This window comes from Silurus aristotelis, assembly GCF_946808225.1.
Source record: "Silurus aristotelis genome assembly, chromosome: 20".
In the NCBI taxonomy this organism is placed as follows: Eukaryota; Metazoa; Chordata; class Actinopteri; order Siluriformes; family Siluridae; genus Silurus; species Silurus aristotelis.
The window spans coordinates 11,831,890-11,859,668 of record NC_139593.1 but is presented as its reverse complement, the minus strand read 5'-3'; the positions used below and the strand labels follow the sequence as shown (position 1 = coordinate 11,859,668).

General features: G+C 36.8%; 1 protein-coding gene and 1 long non-coding RNA gene across 2 annotated transcripts in view; both read right to left on the bottom strand.

Annotated features, from left to right (window-relative positions):
* sorcs3a (sortilin related VPS10 domain containing receptor 3a) overlaps nt 1–27,779 on the bottom strand; it is a 260,536-nt gene that overhangs the window by 152,142 nt on the left and 80,615 nt on the right. The gene's annotated exons all lie outside the window — the stretch shown is intronic.
* Nucleotides 18,727–19,731, bottom strand: LOC310716186. The gene is made up of 2 exons (XR_014530525.1): nt 19,331–19,731; nt 18,727–19,057 (listed from the first exon to the last, which is right to left on the bottom strand). It is a non-coding gene; the product is annotated as an uncharacterized lncRNA (long non-coding RNA).

Below are 27,779 nucleotides of genomic sequence, written 5' to 3'. Positions count from 1 at the left end.
TGGTAAAAACACTTCAATAAGTATACGCAATCTGGGAGTAGATGTTAAATCTATATAATTGGATATAGGTCAGTCTAGCAGGTGCAAATTGTTGCGCTGTGCTAAATAAATAGAGAAAACAGCACATTAAATGACATTAGGGGATGAAATAGTTGTCATTAGCTTGTGTTGTCAAGAACTTTGAACAAGAATTCAACACTTGGATGCAACGCTTTATAAACCGGCGCATGATGCAAAATAAATTGAGAGTCCAAAGATACAAACCAGACGTGACACGCATCTCGGACTCTAGGCATTCTCTACAAAACCCCAATTGACCTGCAATTAATGCTTGAAATATCAATAATGTCAATTAGGCTTGACTTGGATTATCATCATTGGACTTTAATTAAGGTACTGCAGTGCATAGAAATATTATTAGCATAACTAAATGTTCCTCGTCCACAAAGCCTAATTTAAAGTGTCAAACTCAATTTTTCGGGTTGTGAGGCAACATGCCCCGCTACTAATGAACAGATTAATGACCCCTTCTCCCTTACCACTCCGCACACCGTTCTTAGTTTTTGTACTTTTTAATTGCGTTATCTTTCTTGATTGCAAGTGTCTCCTGCTGGGTCAGCGCTGTGCAGATGAAAGATCTGTGGCAGTAAATTAAACGTTGCATTTAAATAACTGCTCACAACACCGGAGAGAAAGAGGGAGAGAGGGAGAGAGAGAAGGAGAGAGTGAGGGAGGGAAAGAGCTTATTAATCTGTGAAGATGAATCAGTTGCTGTTGCAGCGAAGGCCTAGTAATAAAATGACACAAGCGTTACAGTGCAATAAAAGCAGAGTTAATGCGACACAGCCATAGGCTCATAAATGTCAGCTTGGAGCAAAACAACAAACCTGATACCTGAGTGTTATCTTAAGAATATAAAGAAAAATATTCAAAAATAATAATAATAATAATAATAATAATAATAATAATAATAATAATAATAATAATAATAATTTGTCATGTACCTTAGTGTAAAATAACCCCCTAGGACTGTCAGCAAGAGAGGTCATTATTATAAAGGGAGCAAATGGATATAAGATCAGCATCATTCCTTAAATCATGGGGCTAACTACCATTCAGTTAAAATTGTGACATGGCACTGTGCATAACACTTTACAGATGTCATGAGTTGTTCATCTAGAGACGTTTTAGTTTACAGAAGCAAGACTTGTTCATTTTTTTGAAGGTTTCGGTCGAAAAGTAGATGTGGAATCTGCGTATTTGAAAAGGGTCAGGCTAAAAGTTGCAAATCTGTCGTGTTGTGATGAATAACTGAAGAAAACAGCACAGTAAACAACATTAAGAGACAGAATCACTGTCATTTTTACATTTCAAACAACATATATCAGACTCTTAGTAGCACACATACACACACTCATCTATGGGAAGTAAGCACAAGCCAATCCCAACCTTCGCTCTTCTTTGGCTGAAACCGGTCACAAGATTTTTTTTTTTCTTTTTTAAGGTCATGGACTTCTCTCCTAAAACAGAGGCCCTCAACCACCAGACAACGAACCAGTATTGGGCTGCACAGTAAGAATATGAACTTTATATTATTTTCAGTTTTATTGACTTTAGCGGTCTGCAGGGTGTTTTATTTTAATAAATAATAATAATTTAATAAATAAATAAAAATCATTTCTGCCTATTATTGCTCCTCTCATTTTATGTTTATGCATTGATAAATGTAACTCCCACTGATTCTGCACTGTGGTGAGTTGCAGTTCTATTATATATGTAATTAAATGAATAATTAAATCATATAATATGTATAATAGTAATATAATTATTAACCCACCAAGAAGAGTTATTTCAAAACCGGTCAAGACTGCTCTGTCAGTAATGGTGAGACAGAGTGGAGACTGGAAAGAAGGACCCAAATGCAGGATGCAAATGGAGTGTAAAGGTAAACAGCCTTTATTCCAAAAGCCAGCAAAACAGAATAATAAGGGGCAGGCAAAATCAGATTAAAAAACAGTCCCAGAGTCCAAAAACCGGCAGCCAGGGCAATGCGGGGAGAGCCGAATCAAAAATCAACGAACAGTCGAAAAATCCCAAAGCCAGCAAACAGAGCAATCGAGGGCAGAGCAAAAACACAAACCAAAGTCCAAAATCCAAACAACGCAGGGCAGACTAGTGGACAGGTACAGGTACAGGAGTAGGGAACAGGAACAGAAACAGGCAGGGTGCCAAGAGTACTCTCAGGGATTTAGGAAGTTGTTGAGATAATCTGGCCCTGAGCTAAAGTCTTGTTGTCCTCAAATAATAAGTGGCGCAGGGAATATAGCAAGATGGCCGACGACCCGGAAGTGAGTGCGGTGAAACCGAACGTCAGTGCGGGGAGCCAAGAAAACCCTGACATGCGCAGATCTCAGTAAATTTGTCTGTTTTATTTGTTATTGTATCAATGTCTTCAAAAGTAACACTTCTTGCTATACGTGCAATTAATATATATCAGGGATCACCTCGCCAGCTCGCACCTTCAGCGTAGGTTCCATGTTTGTGTAGCCATGTGCTTTTCTTTTTAATAAAGTCCTGTTTCCACCCCGTCCTGTGATTGGTTCCTATCTTCACGTGTCTTTAAGTTCACTGCTGCTCTCAGGGCGGGGGCGGTCAGAGCCAGCAAAGCCTTCTCTGCTGGCCTAAACACTATCAAAAGCACTGACCTACATTTGCGACCTAAATTCTAATATTTGTTCCATGAAATTGTATTAATTTCTTCTCAACATTTATTCTCTTCATTTTATAGCATTTTTCTTGGCTGCACTGCTTCCAGTACGTGTATGTGGTTGTTCGATTTTCTGTCCAATCAGATTTCAGCCTGTATGTCCTGCTGGCTTTTTTTTTTTTTTCTTAAGAAATAGCTTTGTTTCTTTACCCAATCAGATTTTAAATTCGTGTCACAGGGGCAGCTAGCTGGCCCAGAATAGTGGCAGCATTTTCCGTCCTCTGATTGGTTGGTCAGAGGGAAACTGTTACAGTTTGACTGGCAAAACTGTAAAAATCCATTTTCCAGAAAAGCCAGACATCAGGAGGAGGTCGGCCAACCCACGAAGCTAGCTAGGGTTTGTTCTCCACTTCCAGACCACTGAATACGAGCGGTACCACTGGATTACAGCCTCTAAGGAGCGGTGCAAATGATCAGTATGCATCTCTGGTGAGTAGGTTGTATTGTTGTATTTACATTTTAATGTTTTTAGACAAATATTGATTCTGAACTGCTCCAGATGATGTACGTGGAACAGTTGCGGTGGTAGAATAGAGGTTTGAAGTCTTAACTGGGTTTCTTGCTTTAGTAAAATTGTATTCACCCTCCATATGTGAAATGCCTCTCTTTCTGTAATGCCACACGTTGTTATATTGCGTTTTTCTATTGTATTGGTGGTGGTATCAAGAGGTGGATTAAGTGTGGTAAGTCCCCACTTAAATGCCCATGTACCAAATGCACGGCCCAACACTGGCTGCTATACCAAGCCGGCTATGTTTCTCACATGCTTTTGCCCATGTGTTGTGGTTCTCTAATTGCTTTATTATGATCTCAAGCTCCACCTTGAGATTAAAAAATAAAACGTTTAAATAAATTGCTATAAGATGTGATGCTATAAAAGATAATTAATAAACACAGATCAGGCAAAGATCTGGTATGACAACCTCAGCAGGTGAGCAGCCTAACAGTGTCCTAATTCTAACAATTGCAATCCATCAATGACTCCTTGCCTATCAATCAAGACTATTATAACAGAATATAAATGTGGATACATAGCAATATGCGACAGGCCAGTCCTGTAGCTTCTACTCTGAAAAAAAAATTAAATAAAGTGTTCCCTGATGATGCAGCTGGCATTTGAAATGGACAAGACAAGAAAATTTCAGTATGAATAGTAGGACACTCTACTGTGAAGGTTTAACAACAGTATGTGGCACAGACTTGAACTCTGCCAGCAGGTCGGTGTGATTTTTATTTTATTTTAAACTGCACGATTTTGTTAAGAACATTTGTTTAGTCTTATATTCATTTTAATTTTAAATATTAATTCACTAAATTACAAATTTACAATAGAAATCATTTCGTTGTTTACGCAAAACTGAAAGATGCCGAAGTAAATGCTAAACTCTCACTGAACACCCACTTCCACCCTAACACACCCCTTACAATGTTCTGGTGCCCAAAATGGGACCCTCACCTGTTCTACGTTTATGTGTATCACTGCTGATTTGGACTATTTGCTGTTTCTTACTCCTCTATGGTGCATTCTGTGCATTACAGTACGTGACTTAATAACATATCTAAGTCGATTTTACTTGTTACCTGGTCTAGTTGTTCATGGCCACAAAATTTGAAATATGATTACAAAAAAATGAATGGTATGAATAAGCAATATTACACGAATATAAGCTGCAAACATGATATTGATTTTATACAAATGTATACAAACTGCCAAATCCATAGCAGAAGCCTTGTGCTTTTCTTTAAAAGAGTGAAATACATTTAAAACAGTGAAAACTCTAGCCTGTAATTTGCGCTTTTAGTTACTATTTATGAACAGTAATATTCCACATTCAGTATAATCATTTTTATATTAAGACTTATTATATTATTGATTTTCTAAAAGTTTGCAGAGTTCAGAATATTTTGGTTATTTGCATGTTTTCTGCAGTTTAAATGTTGAATGTTTGTCATTTTTGTTTGCACAAAAATACAGATTATCAACTAAATTTTAGCTCCTTAGTGGTTGTACTTGTTTGCTTATTAAAACCTCTTCACCTCTGTAATTACTTTTTAGTATAATTTTATTATATTTTTTTTAAAGTAAGGGTTAGTTTTAGGGTTATGTGGATCTTGAGGATTGCTGGTTTGGTTGGGGTCTTGACTCAGTCTTGGTCTTGGTCTCAACCCCTCGAAATCTTGGTCTTGTCTTGTCTCGACACACTCCGTTTAACACTCCAAAATATGGCAACCATTTTTTCTCTTTTACAGTGAAAAAAAAAAAAAAAGATTATCTAAAAGGCATACCAATTCTGGAAGCTCTGCCCCCTTTCACCATCTGACATGCTCAAAACAGAATCGAAGCAAACCCAGATATTTTCAGATTCTTTGACTGAGGTTAAAAACCAAAACTAAGTGCCATCTTTTGGTGAAGTGAAGCTGAAGAATTCCAAACATTTAGCTTATGCTGTGTTCATGGCCTAAGTGAAAACCTGGCACAGTTTCACGGACTATCTGCTGTAGCAAGAGGTGAAGCATATGCTCCTTCTATCAACAGTAAGAGGCCCTCTCCTGGCAACATGAATAATGGCAGGTGGGATGTGTAACGAAGCACATTGAAAATTGTAGTGCAGCTCGCTTCCTGTTTACATCCGCTCCCCAAGACCTCAATTTGTAGGTTATCCAAAAAGAAAACCATTTTTTTACGAAGCAAAAGTGTATGAAACTGAATAGGAATATAAATCTTTCCGTCTGTGTCGTCCATATTAGATTTTGTTGACTAAAGAATCTTTAATTGTCTAAAATTTATTTTCACAGTTGGAACTTATTTCTGCCTAATTCTGCCTAAACATTTTCAACTCTGTCTGGATGATAATTACACAACGACAATGGATCCTCTACAGTTTGTGTACCGCGAGAACGGCTCTACTGAGGACGCCATTGCTCATCTTCTTTACACAATGATGAGGCACCTGGACTAGAGAAAAGGAAATTATGCAACAATGGTATTTGTGTACTACAGTTCAGCGTTCAACACCATAATTCCCTCCACGCTCACCTCTAAGATGGAGGTCCTCCTGGCTCTCCATTTTCCTGGCAGACAGACCACAAGCCGTATGGGTCGGCAAACACACCTCTTCCACCCTCACCCTCAGCACTGGAGCTCCCCATGGTTGTGTTCTGAGCCCCCTGCTGTACTCACTGTACACATATGACTGTGTGGTCACTTCCAACTCCACCACCATCATCAAGTTTACTGATGACACTGTTGTGGTGGGCCTGATCTCCAACAACGATGAGACGGCCTACCTACAGGAGATTAAAATCCAAGAGATATGGTGGCAGGAGAACAATCTTCTCCTAAACGTCAGCAAGACTAAGGAGTTGATAGTGGACTTTAGCACGAAGCAGTCATACCAACCTCCAAACATCATAGGGACCCTAGTGGAGAAATTGGACAGTTCCCGGGACCTAGGTGTTCACATCACACAGGACCTGTCTTGGTCCTGTCACATCAACACCCTGGTGAAGAAGCCCGGCAGCGTCTGTACCATCTGAGATACTTAAGATACACCCTCAGGTGCTAAGGACTTTTTAGACTTGCACCATTGAGAGCGTCCTGAGGGGTAGCATCACTTCCTGGTTTGGGAACAGCACCATGCAGGACAGACGAGCCCTTTTCAAAGTGTGATTCGGTCAGCTGAACATACCATCCACATCGAGCTCCCTGACCTGCAGGACATCTACAGCACGGGGAGCCAGGAAGATTGTGAAGGACCTCAGTCATTCCAACAATGGACTATTTTCTTTGTTGCGTTCAGGGAAACACTTTCGCTCCTTGAAAGCGAACACAGAATGAATGAAGAGGAGCTTCTTCCCATAGGCCATTCAAAGTTTAGACAAGGAAACACCCAAGAACTAGTACTGGACCTCTCTCTCCATCTTTACTCATTTTTGTACAACTATTTTTTGTACTATTATATGACACCTTAACTCTGGACTGTCACTTCAACTCTGGACTTGAACAGCACAGTGTCACTTTATACCACACCATACTGCACATGGACACTTGAAGGACAAGCACTTAATCGTTTTAATTTGTACTGTCATTATCTGCCATACTCATTCATCTATATACATACAGTATATTTTCATATATTTTCTATAGTTTCTACTTTTTATTTATCTACTTTATTTTTTTTAATCTTTAAATTATATTCCTTTTTATGCTTAAATGTTGGACAGTCGTACAAAGCATTTCACTGCATGTCGTACTCTGTATGCATGTGTATGTGAAAAATAAAATTTGATTTGATTTGATTTGATTTGAATTAATCATTCCCTGTTTCTTGGATTTGAGCCAGATGAGGTTCAAAACAGTTTTGGTTGTGTTGAAACCAGTTCATTAATGGCTTTGACATCAGGTCACATCTCATTAAAATTTAATAGTTATCAAAATTCTCAAAAATAATGTATTTCAATTTAATATGAATAAAAAAAATAAGTAAATGCAATCTGAGAGGGAAAAGATACTGTGAAGTTGCGAAGCTCAAACCTTAAGCTGAGAGCTTCTGTAACAGATGACAGTTTCTGTTTCAGTCTGGTTCATCTCAGATTGTTTTTTACTTTGCTACTGTTGCCTCTGGTTTTCTCATTAGGAATCTATATCTACAGCTGGATGTCTAATGTTGAAATGAAGCAAATTACAATTCACTTGGTTTGGACTGGGTTTCTAAAATATTCCTGTACAGAGTGTTAGTTTTTCTTTACTTTTCTTCGTATGGCACTGATAACTGACTTAATATTTGTTTTTGCGTGCCTGTAATGGCATGCTTAACAAAATATTTTTATAACCCTAGGTCCAAAAGTCTGACACCACAAAGAAAATTATTTTTTACCCCCTGACACTGTTAAAATAAAGTTTTATATGTTTACTATTTATTCTGCACCACACTTCATGGACAAAAGCTTGTGGATACCTGAATATTACATTTTGCATTATACATTTAATCCCCATTAACCCTCCACATTTTTGGGAGGTTGTTACAGTAGATTTTGGAATGTGATGGAGATTTGTGCTCGTTCAGCTACAAGGGCATTAGTAAAGTCAGGTATGCATCCCAATTCATCTCAAAGGTGTTTAGTAGGGTTGAAGTCAAATCAGGTTACTCAAGATCTTCCACTATAACCTATGTAAACCTTCATGGATCTCACTTTTTTTACAAAAGCATTGTCATGCTGGAACAGGTTGGGCTCTCGTTGTGTAAGTGAAACAAAATTGTAATGCTACCACACCAAAAGACCACCAAATATTTATAGGTCCAATTTCTAGGTCTCTATTTAAATGCAAGCAAATTTGTGATATTGATCATGATTAATGCTTTATAGAAAAGGTCAAACTTTCCTTAAGCCACATCTCTTGAAGTGTGTGTTCAGAAGACACTCCAATGCATTTGATCTAAAATTGATCGTAAGGTTTTGCACAAGTCCTCTTGTGGAGTCTCTGCCAGATCATATGCACACTGTGATTAAAGCTAAAAAGGGACATACCAAATACAAAGAAATTCGGTAAATATCCAAGTCTACTTTTCACTCATGCTTTTATCAATGATATCTATATTTATTAAGGAAAATTCTATTAGAGTAAATAAAATTATATTAAATAGAAGAATTTTCGGCAGTGTTCTCAGTCTTTTGCCAAAAGTACATGAAAAAAAAAAAGTACCTTGGAGTTACCAAATTTTGTTGGACATGTGTTGGTCCCAGATAACACATGTTTAAATGTTTGTCATATCATTGTGAAAAATCATGAATTTACATCTTGACAGCCAGTAGGATGTCTTTCCTCATTCCCTGTCGATCAGACAGACACTAGCCAATTGTGGGCGTCTATCAAAACCGTGTATACAGAAGTGTGTTAAGCAGACCCCAACTGCAAACAGCAGTTAGAAAACATGTGGTTTTCACATGTCTCAAAGACAGCAAGTGTTAAGCCTGAACTGATATCTCTTGTGTAATATTTAAGTGGGAATTGATGGGATATGACTAATTGGCAAACATTTTTTAAAAGCAATTATTATATGAGTGTGTACATGATACAACACACCTGTTATATCTGATGTAAGATGCTGTCATAATTTGCTGTTATGTCCAGTAATATAACAATCTTAGGTTACTGTTATCTATATTTATGTTAAATGGATCACTTTATTCATCCTAAAGAGAAACTCACAAATGTGTCAGATTGTTTAATATCATGACAGCATATGCCTTATATATTTTTTTTTATTTTTCAAGTCTGATTTAATCAGCATGTTTCTATATATCACATAATAAAAATGTACTGTAAACTTTCACACATATCTCATGTCTCATGGTAGAAAGTTCTGATGACATACATGATTAATGCTTCTAGATAATCAACCCTTATTTGAAACAGTATAACAGAAATAGTAGAGAAGTAAAGCAAGCATAATTTTACGAATCTTGACACTTTGACAGAAGAAAGACAGTAATGACAATTGTACTATAACTACAGTAGTAGTGAAGCCCATTTGAATTCTGACACTGTGACAGACAAATGACACAATGACATACTTTCCTGTAGATAAAGTCAAGCCATATCCGTAGTCCATTTTTTTTTTTTTTATCAGTTGAACAAAAATGACATTTGGCATTAGTGATATAAAGAAAGCCTGTTTTTATCTTGGCATGTAATATTTCATAAAGTAAATCAAAGTGTATTATAAGTATCGTGATACCCGTTGACAGATAACAGAGGACACAATAATGACACGGATTCTATAGCAGTAAAGCGGGCCCCTTTATATATGATTTTTAAGTATTTTTAGACTACAAAAATGTCATAATACAAGGTTTCCTATAGCTGCGGATGTCGCAGTGGGATCTGTGAAGCAGATTGGGGAGTACAGTAAGTTTTATGTATGAATATAAATATTTCTTTATTTATAATTTAGCATTTAACTGTTAAGCTAAATATTTAGACATACTTGGCACATAATGCTATTTTCATGTTTTTTAATCTGGGAAGTTTTCAACAAAGAATTTCTTTTATTTTTATTTTTTTAAAGATAAAGCTAATTTTTAAGCAATCCAAATAATCTGACATTCACATGATCATGATTTCCCTTATTTGTAAAGTAGGGTTAGCATTAATTTGGAGACCTCTCTGTGCAGATGGTTTGACATCAATAGCCTAAAGATCCATGGAGTTACTGAGCAACTCAATAACTTTGAGGATGGATTTGGAATGTAAGTAATATTAACAGTTTAGGACATCAGTATCCAATGTCTATTGTTAAACGTGCTCTACAAATAAAAATGATTTGAATGAAATCCTTTAATGATAGAAACACAATGTTGATAGAGTTTCCTTTTAGCTATATGCAAGCAAGTCCATTTTACCTATGACATTCTGTGACAGACAAATTACACAGTAAACATATATATTAATGTATATATAAACATATGGCAAAAACTTACATTTCTCTTCTACAGTTTAATTAAATCAAGCCTGCACTTCATAACAAGATAACATAACATAACAAATTTCTTTCTTTCTTTCTTTCTTTCTTTCTTTCTTTCTTTCTTTCTTTCTTTCTTTCTTTCTTTCTTTCTTTCTTTCTTTCTTTCTTTTCTTTTCATTATTATTTTTATATCTAAAGTAAAACAATGTGAATTATAATTATCTTTATACCCTATGGAGGGGGAGTGGTGGCTCCAGCGGTTAAGGCGCTGGGTTGCCGATCGGAAGGTCTGGGGTTCAAGCCCCGGTATCGCCAAGCTGCCACTCTTGGGCCCTTGAGCAAGGCCCTTAACCCTCTATGCTCCGGGGGTCCCTTACGAGGGAAATATCAAGGTCCGTGACGTGGTGCCGCCTGCCCGTGGGCTCACCACCTGCAGGAGGGACCGTAAGGGATGGTGCTGTGAGGATTGGGCAGCAGTCGAAGGCGGGGGCCTGCTTAGACTGCTGCCCCTGCGACCCGAATTACGGATGAGCGGGAGAAAATGAATGAATGAATGTGACGTATAGCACAATGACACCCTATGACATATAGCACAATAATGACATTTTTTCTTTAGCAAATGTAAAGCATGCCATGACACACTATAGAGATAAATATCACTAAAAGTTTAATTTAGCAACAGCTATCACACTAGTCTATAAAGCATGGCCAGGGGTTTAGTAATTTATTATATTTTTATCAATAATAATATAATATTACTATTCTTTTATTGTTTATTGAATTGTTTGTTTGTCCATTTTTTTAACCTGTTAAGTCAAGGCTACTTGTGTAAATTAACATGAATGGACAGAGTGTAAGTGAAGGAGCGGGACAGTCATCATAGCTTTCATTACTTTGTTATAGCTTATGATAATTGCTGTGATTTACAACCTTAATATGTAATTTAATATCTGCCTGACAGGAGATGCCAGCTGTAATTACTGAGCGAGAATGTACACAAATGTGCAACACTAGATGACGAGCCAGTGAACACACTCATGCCAGATGATGTGCCACTTGGCACCGATTATTATCCAAACGTGATTAGAGTTGCAGTTTCACAGTAAGGACCATGGTACAAATACAAATAGTAAAACATATATATATATATATATATATATATATATATATATATATATATATATATATATATATATATATATATATATATATATATATATATACAGTGCCTTGCGAAAGTATTCGGCCCCCTTGAACTTTGCGAACTTTTGCCACATTTCAGGCTTCAAACATAAATATATGAAACTGTAATTTTTTGTGAAGAATCAACAACAAGTGGGACACAATCATGAAGTGGAATGAAATTTATTGGATATTTCAAACTTTTTTAACAAATAAAAAACTGAAAATTTGGGCGTGCAAAATTATTCAGCCCCTTTACTTTCAGTGCAGCAAACTCTCTCCAGAAGTTCAGTGAGGATCTCTGAATGATCCAATGTTGACCTAAACGACTAATGATGATAAATAGAATCCACCTGTGTGTAATCAAGTCTCCGTATAAATGCACCCGCACTGTGATAGTCTCAGAGGTCCGTTTAAAGCGCAGAGAGCATCATGAAGAACAAGGAACACACCAGGCAGGTCCGAGATACTGTTGTGGAGAAGTTTAAAGCCAGATTTGGATACAAAAAGATTTCCCAAGCTTTAAACATTCCAAGGAGCACTGTGCAAGCGATAATATTGAAATGGAAGGAGTATCAGAACACTGCAAATCTACCAAGACCTGGCCGTCCCTCTAAACTTTCAGCTCATACAAGGAGAAGACTGATCAGAGATGCAGCCAAGAGGCCCATGATCACTCTGGATGAACTGCAGAGATCTACAGCTGAGGTGGGAGACTCTGTCCATAGGACAACAATCAGTCGTATACTGCACAAATCTGGCCTTTATGGAAGAGTGGCAAGAAGAAAGCGATTACTTAAAGATATCCATAAAAAGTGTCGTTTAAAGTTTGACACAAGCCACCTGGGAGACACACCAAACATGTGGAAGAAGGTGCTCTGGTCAGATGAAACCAAAATCGCACTTTTTTGGCAACAATGCAAAACGTTATGTTTGGCGTAAAAGCAACACAGCTCATCACCCTGAACACACCATTCCCACTGTCAAACATGGTGGTGGCAGCATCATGGTTTGGGCCTGCTTTTCTTCAACAGGGACAGGGAAGATGGTTAAAATTGATGGTAAGATGGATGGAGCCAAATACAGGACCATTCTGGAAGAAAACCTGATGGAGTCTGCAAAAGACCTGAGACTGGGTTGTAGATTTGTCTTCCAACAAGACAATGATTCAAAACATAAAGCAAAATCTACAATGGAATGGTTCATAAATAAACATATCCAGGTGTTAGAACGGCCAAGTCAAAGTCCAGACCTGAATCCAATCGAGAATCTGTGGAAAGAACTTATAACTGCTGTTCACAAATGCTCTCCATCCAACCCCACTGAGCTCGAGCTGTTTTGCAAGGAGGAATGGGCAAAAATTTCAGTCTCTCGATGTGCAAAACTGATAGAGACATACCCCAAGCGACTTACAGCTGTAATCGCAACAAAAGGTGGTGCTACAAATTATTAACTTAAGGGGGCTGAATAATTTTGCACGCCCAATTTTTCAGTTTTTTATTTGTTAAAAAAGTTTGAAATATCCAATAAATTTCGTTCCACTTCATGATTGTGTCCCACTTGTTGTTGATTTTTCACAAAAAATGACATTATATTTGAAGCCTGAAATGTGGCAAAAGCTCGCAAAGTTCAAGGGGGCCGAATACTTTCACAAGGCGCTGTATATATATATATACATACAGCTGAGGAACTGCATGATTATTACACAGCAAAAAACTCACTGTGCAAATCAAGAAAATCCACTTTCCCCACACCTCTCGCCTTATCCATTATGAGACAGACTGCAAAGCAGATTTCAGATTATTAAAAGCTATTGACCTGCACAGTGGCACAGAGAAAAAGATTCCTCTGTGAGGTAATAACTCAGTACATATAGACTATCTCTCCTGATAGGAGCAAGTAGTGGAGGAAAATATCTAATTAAATATGATCTACTTACCTATTATACACACACACACACACACACACACACACACACACACACACACACAATTATGTACAAAGAGTTTCTTCTTTACTACACTGCTGGGAGTCAGTATATCTCCACCCAAAAACTAGATTTAACTTGCCTAAAATTGTCTATAAAATACCCAACAGATCAAACGCATCAGTTTTGTAAAAGAAAAAGATACTTGAGATAGCGTGGTCTACAAATAGAGGAAGACAGTTTGGAATTATGGAATACACAAGTGAAAGTGAGTTGCACATGACCTTATATCTCATCCCAAGCATCTCCAGGCACTTTAAATCTATACAGAATCTATTTCTATGTAATTTATAGAATTATTTTCTTACACAATTGAAAAAAGCACACCTGGGTTGTCAGGAGATTCAGAGCCGACTTTTTGCTGGTTGCTCTGCCATAAAAAACTTAAACTCTGCCTGCAGGTCTCCTAATTAAAATCAATGTAACTTCGACTGCTTGTTAGGGTGAAATGCGAGTACTTATCAGCTGGAATTTTAATTATACAGAGCTAGACCTGAAGCTACTCTAGTGTGTGAGGCAGAACAAAGGCTAGCAGATTTTATTTCACCAAGAATATAACCAAGCTGCCACTGTTCGGCCGTTGAGCAAGGCCCCTTAATCCTCTGTGCTCCAGGGGTGCCGAATCATGGCCGACCCTCTGCTCTGACCCCAGCTTCCTAACATTGCTGGTAGCTGCAAAGTAAGAATATTACTATAGACATGTGACAAGTATAACACACCTTTTGTTATTTTGTGCAGCCTATGAAATAGAGTCAAGAAATTGAGTTAATATTAATAGTATAGCAAACATCAGAATAAGGGAGAAATGTGCCGTCTGTAACTTTGACCTTTACGGTATGGTTGTTGCTGGAGTATCTCACAAACTGCAGGGTTTTTACATACAAGTCTTTACAGGTTGATGTGAAAAACAAAAGTAAGGAAAATAAGCAGTTTTATTTTGTTCAATACTTTCTTAAGGTAGATTTTGCGTGATGCTCCAGAGGTCCCCAATCGTCAGGTCACGACCCAGGACCAGACCGTGGAAAAGTTGCTACTGGGTCATAAGAACATTCAAGGGAAAATATTCATAGATAAAGACACTATTATTTATTGTGCTTTTTGTCCTTTAAGAGCAACTATCCAAATTTACATATGGTGCGAAAGAAAATATATCCACACTTGCAACAGTTTCAGCTGATTGTTAACATGAGTATTAAACTAAAAAAAAAAATTTCTTTCGGCTTCTCCCGTTAGGGGGCGCCACAGCGGATCCTCCGCACGTTTGATTTGGCACATGTTTTACGCTGGATGCCCTTCCTAACGCAACCCTCCCCAATTTATCCGGGCTTGGGACTGGCACTAAGAGTGGCTGGGGATGGTTCCCTGACCGGGGATCGAACCCGGGTCGCAGCGGTGAGAGCGCTGCATCTTAACCACTAGACCACCAGGGGACCTATGGGTATTAAACAAACATCCCTCAAAAAAATTTTAGTGAATGAAGGATTGTTTTGAAATTGCACGTTTGCATAAGTATTCAGACCATTTGCAACAACACTTGAAATTTTGCTCAGCTGCCTCCTATTTCTCTTGATCGTTCCTGAGATGTTGTTACACCTTGATTAGTCTTTCTTTGGAAAAGTTTATTGATTGAACATGAGCTAGAAAGGCACACGAAAGTTCAAAGGAACTCCCTGAAGAGCTCGGAGATAGGATTGCTGTAAGGTATCAAATAAGTGTAGCACAACAGGACTCTTTCAAGAGCTGGTCACCCGGCCAGACTAAGTAATTGGGGGAGAATGGCCATAGTAAAAAGGGTGACCAAGAACCAGATGGTCACTCTGACTGAACTCTGGAGATCCTATGTGGAGATGGGACAAAGTTCCAGACAAAAGTCTCTTCTCAGTGTACAAACCATGGAAGCCTGCTTGGAGTTTGCCAACAGGCATCTGAAGGACTCTCAAACTGTGTAGAGCAAGATTCTCTGGTCTGATGAAACAAATAATAAAATGTTTGGCCTCAATTCCAAACGTTACTACATATCTGGAGGAAATCAGGCACCGCTCATTACCTACAGTACCCGAGACATCCCAAATATAAAGCATGGTGGTGGCAGCATCATACTGTAAGGGGTGTTTTTCTGCAGCAAGGCCTTGGCAATTGGTCTGGGTTTATTGGTAAGGGTTTAGGGAAAGCTGAATGGAGTACACAGATATCCTCAATAAAAACCTGCTCCATAGCACTCAGGACCTCAGACTGGGCCAAAGGTTGACCTTTCAACATGATAATGACCCGAAGCACACAGCCAAGACACAGGAGTGTATTTGGGAAACTCTGTAAAGGTTCCAGAGTGGCTGTCAGAGGGCCTTAATAGAAATCAGATTTTTAATGTAATTTATTTCCCTATATACAGTGAGGAAAATAAGTATTTGAACACCCTGCTATTTTGCAAGTTCTCCCACTTAGAAATCATGGAGGGGTCTAAAATTGTCATCGTAGGTGCATGTCCACTGTGAGAGACATAATCTAAAAAAAATCCAGAAATCACTATATATGATTTTTAAACTATTTATTTGTATTTATTTACCATACTGGATCTTCACAGAGCTTGCTTTGTGCACAGGGACATTAACATTACTTGGAACAAGTTTGGGTCTCCTAATTGAAGTAGCGTTAACATTTAACGTTACCAAAGCCAAAAACGTCCTATAGGGTTGTCTGTACAAATTGGGAAATTTGGTGTCCCAAATACATCCATAGAGTGTATAGTTACATTTAATGTCATAAAACATCTTTAATACTGGTTGCTTGCTTTCATTTCTTTCGTTCTAAAAGTTGTTGACTCACCGTCTCTCCTTTTCTCTTTCTCTCTCTCTCTCTCTCTCTCTCTCTCTCTCTCTCTCTCTCTCTCTCTCTCTCTCTCTCTCTACTTCTCGCTCTCTCCATCTCCCTCCCATTAAGTCAATGAGACAAGCTCAGACTTACAAAGATACCAAAAATCTTCTTTGTGGAAAAACATTCTTACTGCTACACAATAAGATTAATAGGGGGTCAAATATTTTTTTAAACATTTTAAAGGAACGTTTGCAGTACTGTAAAAAAACACAATGGAATACATAAAGTAAATATCAGTAACACTACAACCCCAGTGACAAGCTGATATGTTTTGCCAGCTAAAGGAGTGCATAAAGTACTCTCACATTGCTTCTGTCAGTGTCAGCCTTAAGTGTCATGCTGGGGATAATGAATAACAAGGATAAAACAAGATGAAACAGACAGACAGACAGACAGACAGACAGACAGACAGACAGACAGACAGACAGACAGACAGACAGACAGACAGATAGATAGATAGATAGATAGATAGACAGACAGACAGACAGACAGACAGACAGACAGACAGACAGACAGACAGACAGACAGACAGACAGATCATTCACACTCATGAGAGCAAATAAGACAATTCCATTATAGTTAACTTAAAACTTTCACAGGCACCTGACAGCAATTTTCTACTTTGTCCTCACAGGAGGCGCTCCTGTGTCTCAAACACACATACACAGACCCACATTTAAACGCCCACTGAGCAGCCTCACTGACTAACAGCTATTCATGTTCTGCTTCCTTAATTAGATCCTTGTTTTCGTACACAGGTCCTGTGAGCCCTGCCACTGATAGGGGATATTCACCAAAGCCCAGGAAAACAAGACCCAGAAATATGCTACGATGCAAAATCCAGGCATTAGTCAGTCAAACATCATTAAAACAGCAATCAGTATGTTTGCTTCTTGTGCTTGCTTCTTTCTTCTTTCTTTCTTGATTCTTTTGCTGTTACCCATCAGGAAATGATGCAACGCCACCTGTCAGGTGATGTCAGATGGGACCGCTTGTCAGGCCACGAGTTAAAAACACAGTAGCAGAGTTAGAATGACAGCTGTAAGCTGCCATATCACTCAAGTGACTGACAGTCGAATTTGTTTTGGGGCTTGACAATGGTAATGTTGGACATTATCCTGTTCTAAGGTGTTGCTGGATTTATGATAAATAAATAGCGCAAATAGAGCAGAAATGGTTTTAGTGTGTGTGTGTGTGTGTGTGTGTGTGTGTGTGTGTGTGTGTGTGTGTGTGTGTGTGTGTGTGTGCAGTATCAGTCAAAGTTTGGACACACCTTCTCACTCAGTGTTCACTTTTTTTTTAAACTTTATGTTTATTATTTTTCACACTGTACATTAATACTGAAGACATCTAAACTATGAAAGAACACAAATGGAATTATGTCATAAACAAAAACATGTTAAATATCCCTGAATATGTTTTATATTTTATATTTTCCAAAGTAGATACATTTAGCTTTGATGACAGCTTGGCAAACTTAATTTATTCTCTCATTAATCTAACAATTACTTTAGGTACTGTAGTCACCTGATATAATTTTCATTTCACAGGTGAGCCAAGTGAACAGTTTATATGTAACATTTCTTGCCTTCTTAATGTGCTTCAGACCATTAGTTGTCTTTTGCAGAGGCAAGAGTGGCTGAGTACAGAGTAGAGTTTGACTAATATAGGTTTTTTTCCAGCTGATGCCAATGGCGATATTTAGAAATCAAGGGATATATGATGTCGATTGTTGTCATTCTTGCAGTTGTCTTTGCAACTTAGTAGATATGACAGAAAAAAGCTACACGATTTTTTTTGTAATGATCGCAGCAGGTGTAAACGCTGCTTGCTGTATATATTTACAGTTGTAGCACTTTCGGTTACCAGGTTTGGAGGCCGAGTGCAGAATGCACATGCACGGTTTGGTGTGTCAGATGCACGTGCTATATAACCAGCCTAATCTGCAGCCCAATCGCCAGATTAAAAAATAAAGCCAAAAATTGGCCAAAAGTTGACCTCTAGTACTGAGTCAATAATAGCACTATTAGTGCTATTGCAACTACTGTTAAAATCCACAACTCATCATCAGTTAGTCAATCCAAAATGCAAAATGTATCCCCAAGTGCAATCTCCAAAACAATCAAATGCTATAATGAAACAGGCTCTCATGAGGACTGCCCCAGGAAAGGTGTAAAGGAAAGGAAAGACCAAGAGCTACCTCTGCTGCAGAGCATAAGTTTATTAGAATTACCAGTCACTGAAACTGCCGATTTACATAATTGCTTCTCGGAGTTCAAGTGACAGAATATTTCAACAACCACTGTTCAGAGGAGACTGCATGCTTCAGTTATTGCTGCGAAGAAACCATTATTTCAGGAGAACAACAAGACAGTTGCTTAGACCAAGAGACACAAGGTATTGACATTAGATTGGTTGGTCTGATGTGCCCAAATTTAGGATTTGCTAAAAAGAACTGCTGTGTCTTTGTTAGACTTACAGAGGGCGAACGGACAATTTTTGAATGTGTGGTTCCGACTGTGTGAAGACTGTGTGAAGCATAGAGGAGGTGTGATGGTACCATAGCATTTTCCAGTGACATGCCATCTGGTTTGCACTTGGTGAAACCAAAATTACCCCAAACACACCTTTATGTTATGTAAGAGCTATTTGTCATGAAAAGAGAATGATGCAGTATTGCACCATATGACCTGGCCTCCACAATCACATCTAAATCCAGATGAGATGGTTTGGGATAAGTTGGAATGGAGAGTGAAGATAAAGCAGCCAAAAAGTACCCAACACCTCTGAGTACAACTTAACTACTTAAGATTGTTGGAAAACCATTCCAGCACACAGTATAAATTTGTTCCCCTTTTATGTGTTTTTTAATGGAATTATATTATCCTTCAATTATGATGTGTTTTTTTTTTTATCAACATTAAGTATTTTTTTTAATAATATAAAAAGATTGCTATACTAGAGCTTGCGGGGTTAGCGCACTTCCACATACTCATATTTGTTTGCATAGCAACATGTATGTTTTTAATCATGTAATGTCAAAAACCGTCTTGTCACTAGTCCTCCTGTTCACACGTTTCATTCTCAGCTGTCTCCACTTGTTTAAATTCGTTTCTTTAAATATAATGCTTCGATTCCTTTATTTCTGACATATACTGACCCGGTTGTTTCATGTTTCTCACTGTCCGTATCTTGGTTTGTTGTTTCTCGTTCACATTCTTGTTTTGTCCTTTTCTTGTTTGCCATTCACCTGATCCATTGCCATGATTCTGTCTTACCATTGCGAGTTGGTAGAGAACTTTGAGAGATTGAGAGACATGTTTATGTAAATGTTCCTTTAACTGTGCTTGCATTCATTGTTGACATGATCAAGTATAAAGTATCCTACAAATGTTTGTCCTGGTTTATTATCTAGAACGTAAAGATTTAGAAAAATAATTGTCGTAAAATAGTAGCTGCTTTATAAAAAAAAAAAAAAAAAGGTGCTTTTCTTCACATATTCCAGCGATGTTAGGCAGCCGAGGTCAGCCATGATACGGTGCCCCTGGAGCACAGAGGGTTAAGGGCCTTGTTTAAAGGCCCAAGAGAGCCAGCTTAGCAATACTGGTGCTTGAACCTCCGACCTTTAGATCAGCAACCAAGAGCCTTAACCACTAAGCCACCAATTCCCAGCTATAGCAGTAACTTCTGTACATACAGAATTTGTGTATTTTAACTGTATTACGCCAAACATTATGTAAGTGCTATGAATCATTAAAAAAAAAAAAAGTGATAATACAAAAAAAATAAAAATAGACCTATGCACTGGATGTCTTGTGTAATAAATGACTCCAACATCCTGCAAAAAGGGTTCAGCTGGATAATTAGAGGCAGAGAAGCAATTAGATCATGTCTGATAAACAGCATTAACAAAAAAGAAGAACCAGCACAATGATACACCGGACAGAAAATGTGCTTTTCCATTGATCTTGGTCCAACATCTTTTTTAAACCTACTGTATTACCTGGTCTCTAATGAACACCAAGTACGACACTCGAAACTAAATATAATTAATAGGAACAAGAACAATGAACAATGAAATCCAACTGTCTTTATTCAAATTCTGACAACCTTCCCATGAGCAAACGGGTTCTCTGAATTGCACAATGTGATTGGGTCTGATGTGAACATGCACTTTCTCTATGTCACTTCTACAGACAGCCTAATTCCTCAGAGCACCTTCACCAAGAGAGACATAGAATGGTGGTCATGAACCATAAATAGAACATGGCAAAGCAGAACATTGCACCTTTGTTTGTCTGTAAACCACCCTGCTCAGTTCTCCATACACTTTTGTTTTCCCATAGGTTTGTGTTTGTTGGTTTTGTTTTTTTTTTATTTTTTTCCTTCTACCAGGAACATAATTGTTTGTTTACCTAAAGTGTTCACCTGTTTCATGTTCTCTCTTTAATACTTTGTTTTGTTTACGAATGCCCTGGTGTGACAAATGCCTAATACATTACCCATAAATTGGAAAAGTTCATGTTTTACTGTTGATCATCTCACCCAAAGGATTTGGTCCGTACCCTGACCCCTGCTATGTTTCATGATCACGATTCCTTGACATCACTGTGTAAACAGTACATCAATTATTATCAAAAATGTGCTTGCATACCTCCCACTAACATGAGACATAATTTAAAAAAATCCAGGAGAAACCAAATAAACCATATTTTTTTTAATTTGATGTAAGTATGGTTATTTTTAATCCTTGGCTGTGTTAAAAAAAAAACAGCTTTTCAGCCGTACCACATTAAACCCCATGGTATAATGAGGAGTTCAAGTTTCAAAATGTCAGGAAGAAATCTTCAAACAAACATAATGTGAAATGTACTAACATTTAAAAATGTAGTAGAAAATCTGAGAGCTTTTTGTGTTCAAGTTAAACAAAACTGCTAAGGGATTCAAACTGAAGTAAAAGCTTGGTTACATTTCACCTGGATGTGTTAGCAAAGTATCTCTATTTAAAAAAAAAAAAAAAAAAGAGTTTTGGATCAGTATAAAGTTTTTGGATAAATGACTGTAGAAACTGATCATTTAATTACATGCCATGTCAGTATTTCACACACACCTTTCAAGCTGTATGTGATTCTTCCTCAAATTCTAACCACAAAATTGGAGGCACACAACTGTATTAAATGTCTTTTCAAATTGTCCCTTCACTTGAACTAGGAGACCCAAACCTAGAAGATTGAGTTCTGATCACACCCCTACTGAACACCTCTGGCATGAACTGACTTTACTAACACCCTTGTGGCTGAATGAGCAAAGATCTCCACAATCACACTTCAAAATCGAGTGGAACATCATCTCAGAAGTGTGGAAGTTATCATAACAGCAACTAGACGATGTCAGAGGAGTAGGGAATAAATTTGGCAAGGGATGTTTAAAAAGCACTAGAAACCTTAGTGAGGTGTCCACAAACCATATATTGTATGTATAGATGGTCATACAGTAGATGGCTGAGTAGAATGAGATAAACAGTGCTTGCAAAATAGCTATTAGATAATCTGGTTGTAAATCTGGTTGTAAAAAATCTGATTGTGCTCGTCTACTATTTCTTCTTAGCTGTTAGTCCATCTAAATGTTATCTGAAAGGATGAATTTTATCTTGAGTGGTATGTAGGGAAGTGGAGGAAATGGAGGGAAGTGTTAAAGAGAATGAATCTTTACAATGCAAATCTTACACATACAAAAAAAAAAAAAGTAGTGATTATATGCAGTTTTTGGTGCCTATAATATAATGCAAAACTGGTTCATCAATTCCTTTATTAATCACTTTTATCTACATATCTAAGCAAAACTCAAGCAAAAAGATAGTTAATAGTAGCAGGTATAAAAATTGATCGGTATGACAGGAGCTGATCCAAAGTATGACAGAGAGAAAGCAGGAAGCTCTTAAGTGAGTAATTGATAAAACCGTGTGCCTAAAATAGAGGCTGTTGTATCGACTCAAATGCCATTGCTGTAATAACACGATGGCCAGCTGCCAGCCTACTTTTAATTTCCTGAATCAGGCATATCACTTCTCTGTTATTCTGAGCAATATCTTAAATAGAAACATCTCTAGGATTAGATTACAAAAATTCTACAGTGTTAGGTATATATATATATATATATATATATATATATATATATATATATATATATATATATATATATAGAGAGAGAGAGAGAGAGAGAGAGAGAGAGAGAGAGAGAGAGAGAGAGAGAGAGAGAGAGAGAGAGAGAGAGAGAGAGAGAGAGAGAGAGAGAGAGAGAGAGAGAGAGAGAGAGAGAGAAAGATCAGTTTTGTCATAAAAACATAGAACATCATGTGTACAATGTGAAAATCACTAACATAAATTACTGGTGATAAATATTTTTAGCACATTGATTACTACATAGTTACATTAGCCTTATACTCAAAAGTTAACTATGTGGTGATTAATGTTGTAAGTATTGTCTGTTATCTAAAATTCATATTTATATATCTGAAAACTACAGGTTTCTACATCTGTACTTGGTCAAGTAAATACAGAAAGCACTCACAATGTAAGAAATCGCAGTTGTAGTTTAGTATTGAGAAAATAAAATAGTACTTAATTATACTATTTATGAAAAGAAAAATAATCATTAAGTTCTTTTTAAAAAGAGCAGGTAAGAAGTAGGTACCGTATTTTCCGGACTATAAGGCGCTACTTTATTCCCATGTTTTGAACCCTTAAACAACGAAGCGACTAATTTATGGATTTTTCCTGGGTTTTTCCCGGTTTCACAAACTTCAAGCCAAAAAACTGAGCCCATAACATTAGACCAATGAAATTGCGGAACGGGTTCAGGTGAACCAATGAAACTCTTTATATTAAATCTGATGCACTCCCACTGAATCGGGCCGCACCACATCATAAATATGGATGAGGTTCCTCTGATGTTTGACCTGCCGGTCACTCGGACTGTCGACAGGAAATGCGAATCATTCGTCACGCTGAAAACAACCAGGCATAAAAACACGCACTTCACCTGTGTTCTGAGCTGCACGGCATCGGGAGAAAAGCTTCACCGATGGTGATTTTTAAATGCACAACGATGCCAAAAGATAAACTCTCGAGAGAAATTGTTGTGAAAAGAAGGAGGAAGACAGTGAACAATGACTTTCTTGGTAGGCTACTGTTTAGATACAAGCCGTGTAACAGACACTGTCTTTCGTTAAAGCCTGTGTAAAGTTCATTAGTTTCAGTGTAGACACCTGCAGCTTATAGACAGGTGCGGCGTATTTATGTTCAAAATAAAAAATCTTTGTAAAATGCAGTGGGTGCGGCTTATATATGGATGCGCTTAATAGTATGGAAATTACTGTAGGTAGATCTCAAATGTGCTAATAATGTTAAGTTTATATTTGTTGTCCATTAACCACATCAATTCAGTATATAATGATATAGTCATCTGCAATACTCCTGCATCATCCTATAGTCAAACACAGGGAATGGTTCTACAAACTACAGACAGATGACTGCTGACAGATGAAGTTCAGATTATTTCATTTCCAATCCGCAATTTATTTAATTCAATTTAAATTTAATCAGTTAAAAAAAAACAGTTGCCTTGATACAAATGAGTGGTGCCTTCCAATGGAGCATGAATTGGATATTACACAAATGAGTAATTCACAAGTAAATATGTGTATTTCATGGCCAAAAAGGTATTTCAGAATCAAAATCCATGTAACAGTATTTTCTTTCTTCTTTTTCCTATGTAAAAAGGAGAAATAAATACTGCACATTTCCTCACCAAATTTTAGTAAATATTATATCCTTAGTTTCATTAACTACTGGACCAAAAAACTGGACCATATAACTAACCCCATAGCTGAAAATCCAAAACCAAACATTACCTGCAATTACTAGATATTTGTAATGCAAGCAAACTACAGGTCATACAGGATATGCTAAATCGCATATTACAGTAATGCAATAATATGCTTACATTTAAATGATTAATTCATTTATCCATCCATCGAGTAATTATGCTAATTCTGATGTCCAACTATAAAATACAAAATCGAAACCACAGAAAAGAATCAATTCCTCATTGAGAAGCAAAAGGCCCCATTATCCACTTAAAGTATAACGCCCTTCTTAGTGATTTTGTCTAAACCAATTAACAGTTGAAAAGGTCTCCGTCTGCAAAGACAGAGATAAAGAAAGATTGGCCCTTGATCTTAATTTGACCATGAGCCCTAATGCTACTGAATTCAATTTAGCGTGTTTAAAAGAACATTTTAATGTAAGAAGAAGAAAAAAGAAAATGGACCCTGAGACATTTGTACATTGTACTTATCTACATTGTATTAAACGACCCTTTATTTTAATTCATCTTTTAAATATGCCCGTTTAATGAAAGTTATTAAAATCAAGTAGAAATGATTTTTTTTTAGATTTTTGGATTTTTTGTTAGGAATGCCATCCTTATAAAAGGCCTGTATCACCTAAAAAAAAAAAAAGGAAAGGAAAAAAAAAAGAAAAAAAAGAAACACTATATGGACACAAGTTTTTGGACACCTGATCCAATATTCAATTGTGCTTTTTGAACCTCTCGTTCCATATTTAGTCTCCATTTGATGGTATAATAAGCTTCACTCTTCTGGGAAGCTGTTCTGGGAAGCCACAAGTGTGTTTTAGTACTGATGTAGGATGAGGAGCACTGAGGCAGACAGAATTCTAATTAATCCCAAAGGTGTTTAATAGTGTTGAGAAAAATATATATATATCAACTGAATTTATATATATACATTTTTATTAGAAATGACATGCACATTGCTCAGGGTGGATCTTTTTAACCATTACACAAGTTAGTTTTATGGAAATTGCACATTGCATATTTACAGTCTCTCAGGCAGCATTCAACAACTATAGGACATTTCCATTCAATGGTTTATCAATATGCAGAACCACACTCTGAGATTGTCTCAAATAAGCTCCTTAGGTGGTGTTAGAAAGATAGGATTTTTCATGCATTGGACTATTAACAGCATTAAAGGCGATCAGTATGTTAATAAGCCTTTTATTTGACTCACACACACACACACACACACACACACACACACACACACACACACACACACACACACACACACACACACACACACACACACACACACACAGTGATCGTTACAATGTGCTGCACATTAATATTATCTGTCAGCATCTAAGGCACAGTCAATGCATCCCATGAATTTTTTAATTCCTTTGGAGCTTAGAGCTCAGAACATTTTTTAGGCAAGACACAACCCAAATCCAAGATGTTCATAGAGAATAGGCTGACTCTCTTTCTCTCTCTCTCTCTCTCTCTCTCTCTCTCTCTCTCTCTCTCTCTCTCTCTCTCTCTCTCTCTCTCATTTATGTCAAGAATTTGAAGTTGTTCAGTCTTTTGTCAGTCTTTAGTTTCTTTTAGACTTAGTACATTTAGCCAGAGCAATTATATTTACTCAACCTATTATTCATCTTGTTCTTGTTCTTGTTCTTCTTCTTTTTCTTCTTCTTCTTCTTCTACTTCTTCTTCTTCTTCTTCTTCTTCTTCTTCTTCTTCTTATTATTATTATTATTATTATTATTATTATTATTATTATTATTATATATAGTAGTACACTTACAAGGGTATTCACTTTTCTATACATTATTTTTGTTTGCAAAATAAACTACAAATAAATAAATTAATATTAATACATTTTAAATGAAAAAATAAAATAAAATACATTGCCTCATCTGTTTCTAATCTTCAATTGTCTAGTTTTGGTGATCCTGTGTCCAACGTAGGCTGATTTTCTGACAGAAGTGGAACCCAATGTGCTTTTCTGCTGTTCCAGCAGTGTCTGTTTTACCACTAGAGTTGTAAAGATTGGTTATTTTATCGTTCCTGCCAGATTGAAACAAGCATAAATATATTTAGAAAATACTCACCTCATAAACCCTTTAACTTTTTTGTTTGTGTAAAAATTTAGGTCTGTTTTTTTCCTTTTGCTTCTTTACAATGTTATGAATGCTGAATTGCTTATTACTTTAAATAGTACAAGGAACTTATTCAGTTCTGACATATAGGCTACCTAAATATGTCTGTGCAAGAAGACTGCAGCTGTAATAGAATAAAGTGGCAAAACTCAAATAAAAACCCAAGTAGATACTGCCTCCAGGAACTATTTATTAAAAGCAGACTAAGATCTTGTATTATGATAATCAAAATGGACAAAGATATTCTCAACCAATCCAATCCAGCCATAATAACACAAACAACAACTCTCTCTGTCTCTTTCTCTATCCCCTCTCTTCATGCAAAGGTAAATTCACTTAGCTAAAGAAAAACTTAAGAAAGCCTTAAAAGTCTTATTTTTTTCTAAATAAATATTTATGTAATCCTCATGACTGTTATGAAGACTCAAGATGAGTACCATTCAAATAATACGAATGACTTATTATAATATATAAAAAAAACTAAAGCTGCCTGAATTTAAAAAATGTCTGGAAAAAGTAAAAGAAAAAGAATAAGTAGAAAGAAAAATGCCATGACCTTGTCTACTTTATAAACTACTATTCATTCATCTCTCTGATACTGATTTAGTCTGATTTACTTACTGTGTTTATTATACCAATAAACATACAGATTCGTACATATTACAGGGTGGACATATTACAAAGCACCTTGAAAAGACTTGATGGAGAAAGCCGAAAAACAATAAGTTGAGTTCAACAACAACCCACAAATTGCCACTAACTGTAAAAATTTTACATTAAATTCCTAGACAGGTTATGAAACACAGACAGATGGTTGATGTTCAGGCTAGTTAAGAAACGCAGTAATAAGCAACAAACCACAATGAAGTCATGTAATACTGTACAATACATGTTGTAAATTGTAGCACTTTTAAAGTTTCATATACGGTATGCTGTAGATTGTTGATTTAATAAAGCTAGTTTAATTGTAAAACATTACACAGAGGTTTGATTTAAAAGCATAAAGCATGGGGTTTTATCTTAAAATTACAGTGCAGGTAGGGTACCACAATTCCAATTTATGAAACGCAAGGTTGAATTTACGAGTTGGAGGACCACTTGATTTCCATTTACAGTAAATTTCACATTTAGAGGATTTGATGTTAGGACGCTGGGGTCAGAGCGCAGAGTTGACCATGATACAGCGCCTCTGGTGCACAGAATGTTATGGGCCTTGCTCAAGGGCCTAACAGTGGCAGCGAGGCAATAGTGGTGATTGAACCATTGACCCAGAATGTTTGAACCATTGACCTTCTTATCAGTAACCCAGAATCTTAACCACTGAGCTACCACCTCCTTTAATGTATATAATAATAATAATAATAATAATAATAATAATAATAATAATAATAATAATAATAATAATAATAATAATAATATGCCAAATGGTAGCTTCCATTTCTAGATATAAAGTATGCAAACTTTTTAGCCAAAAAAAATTT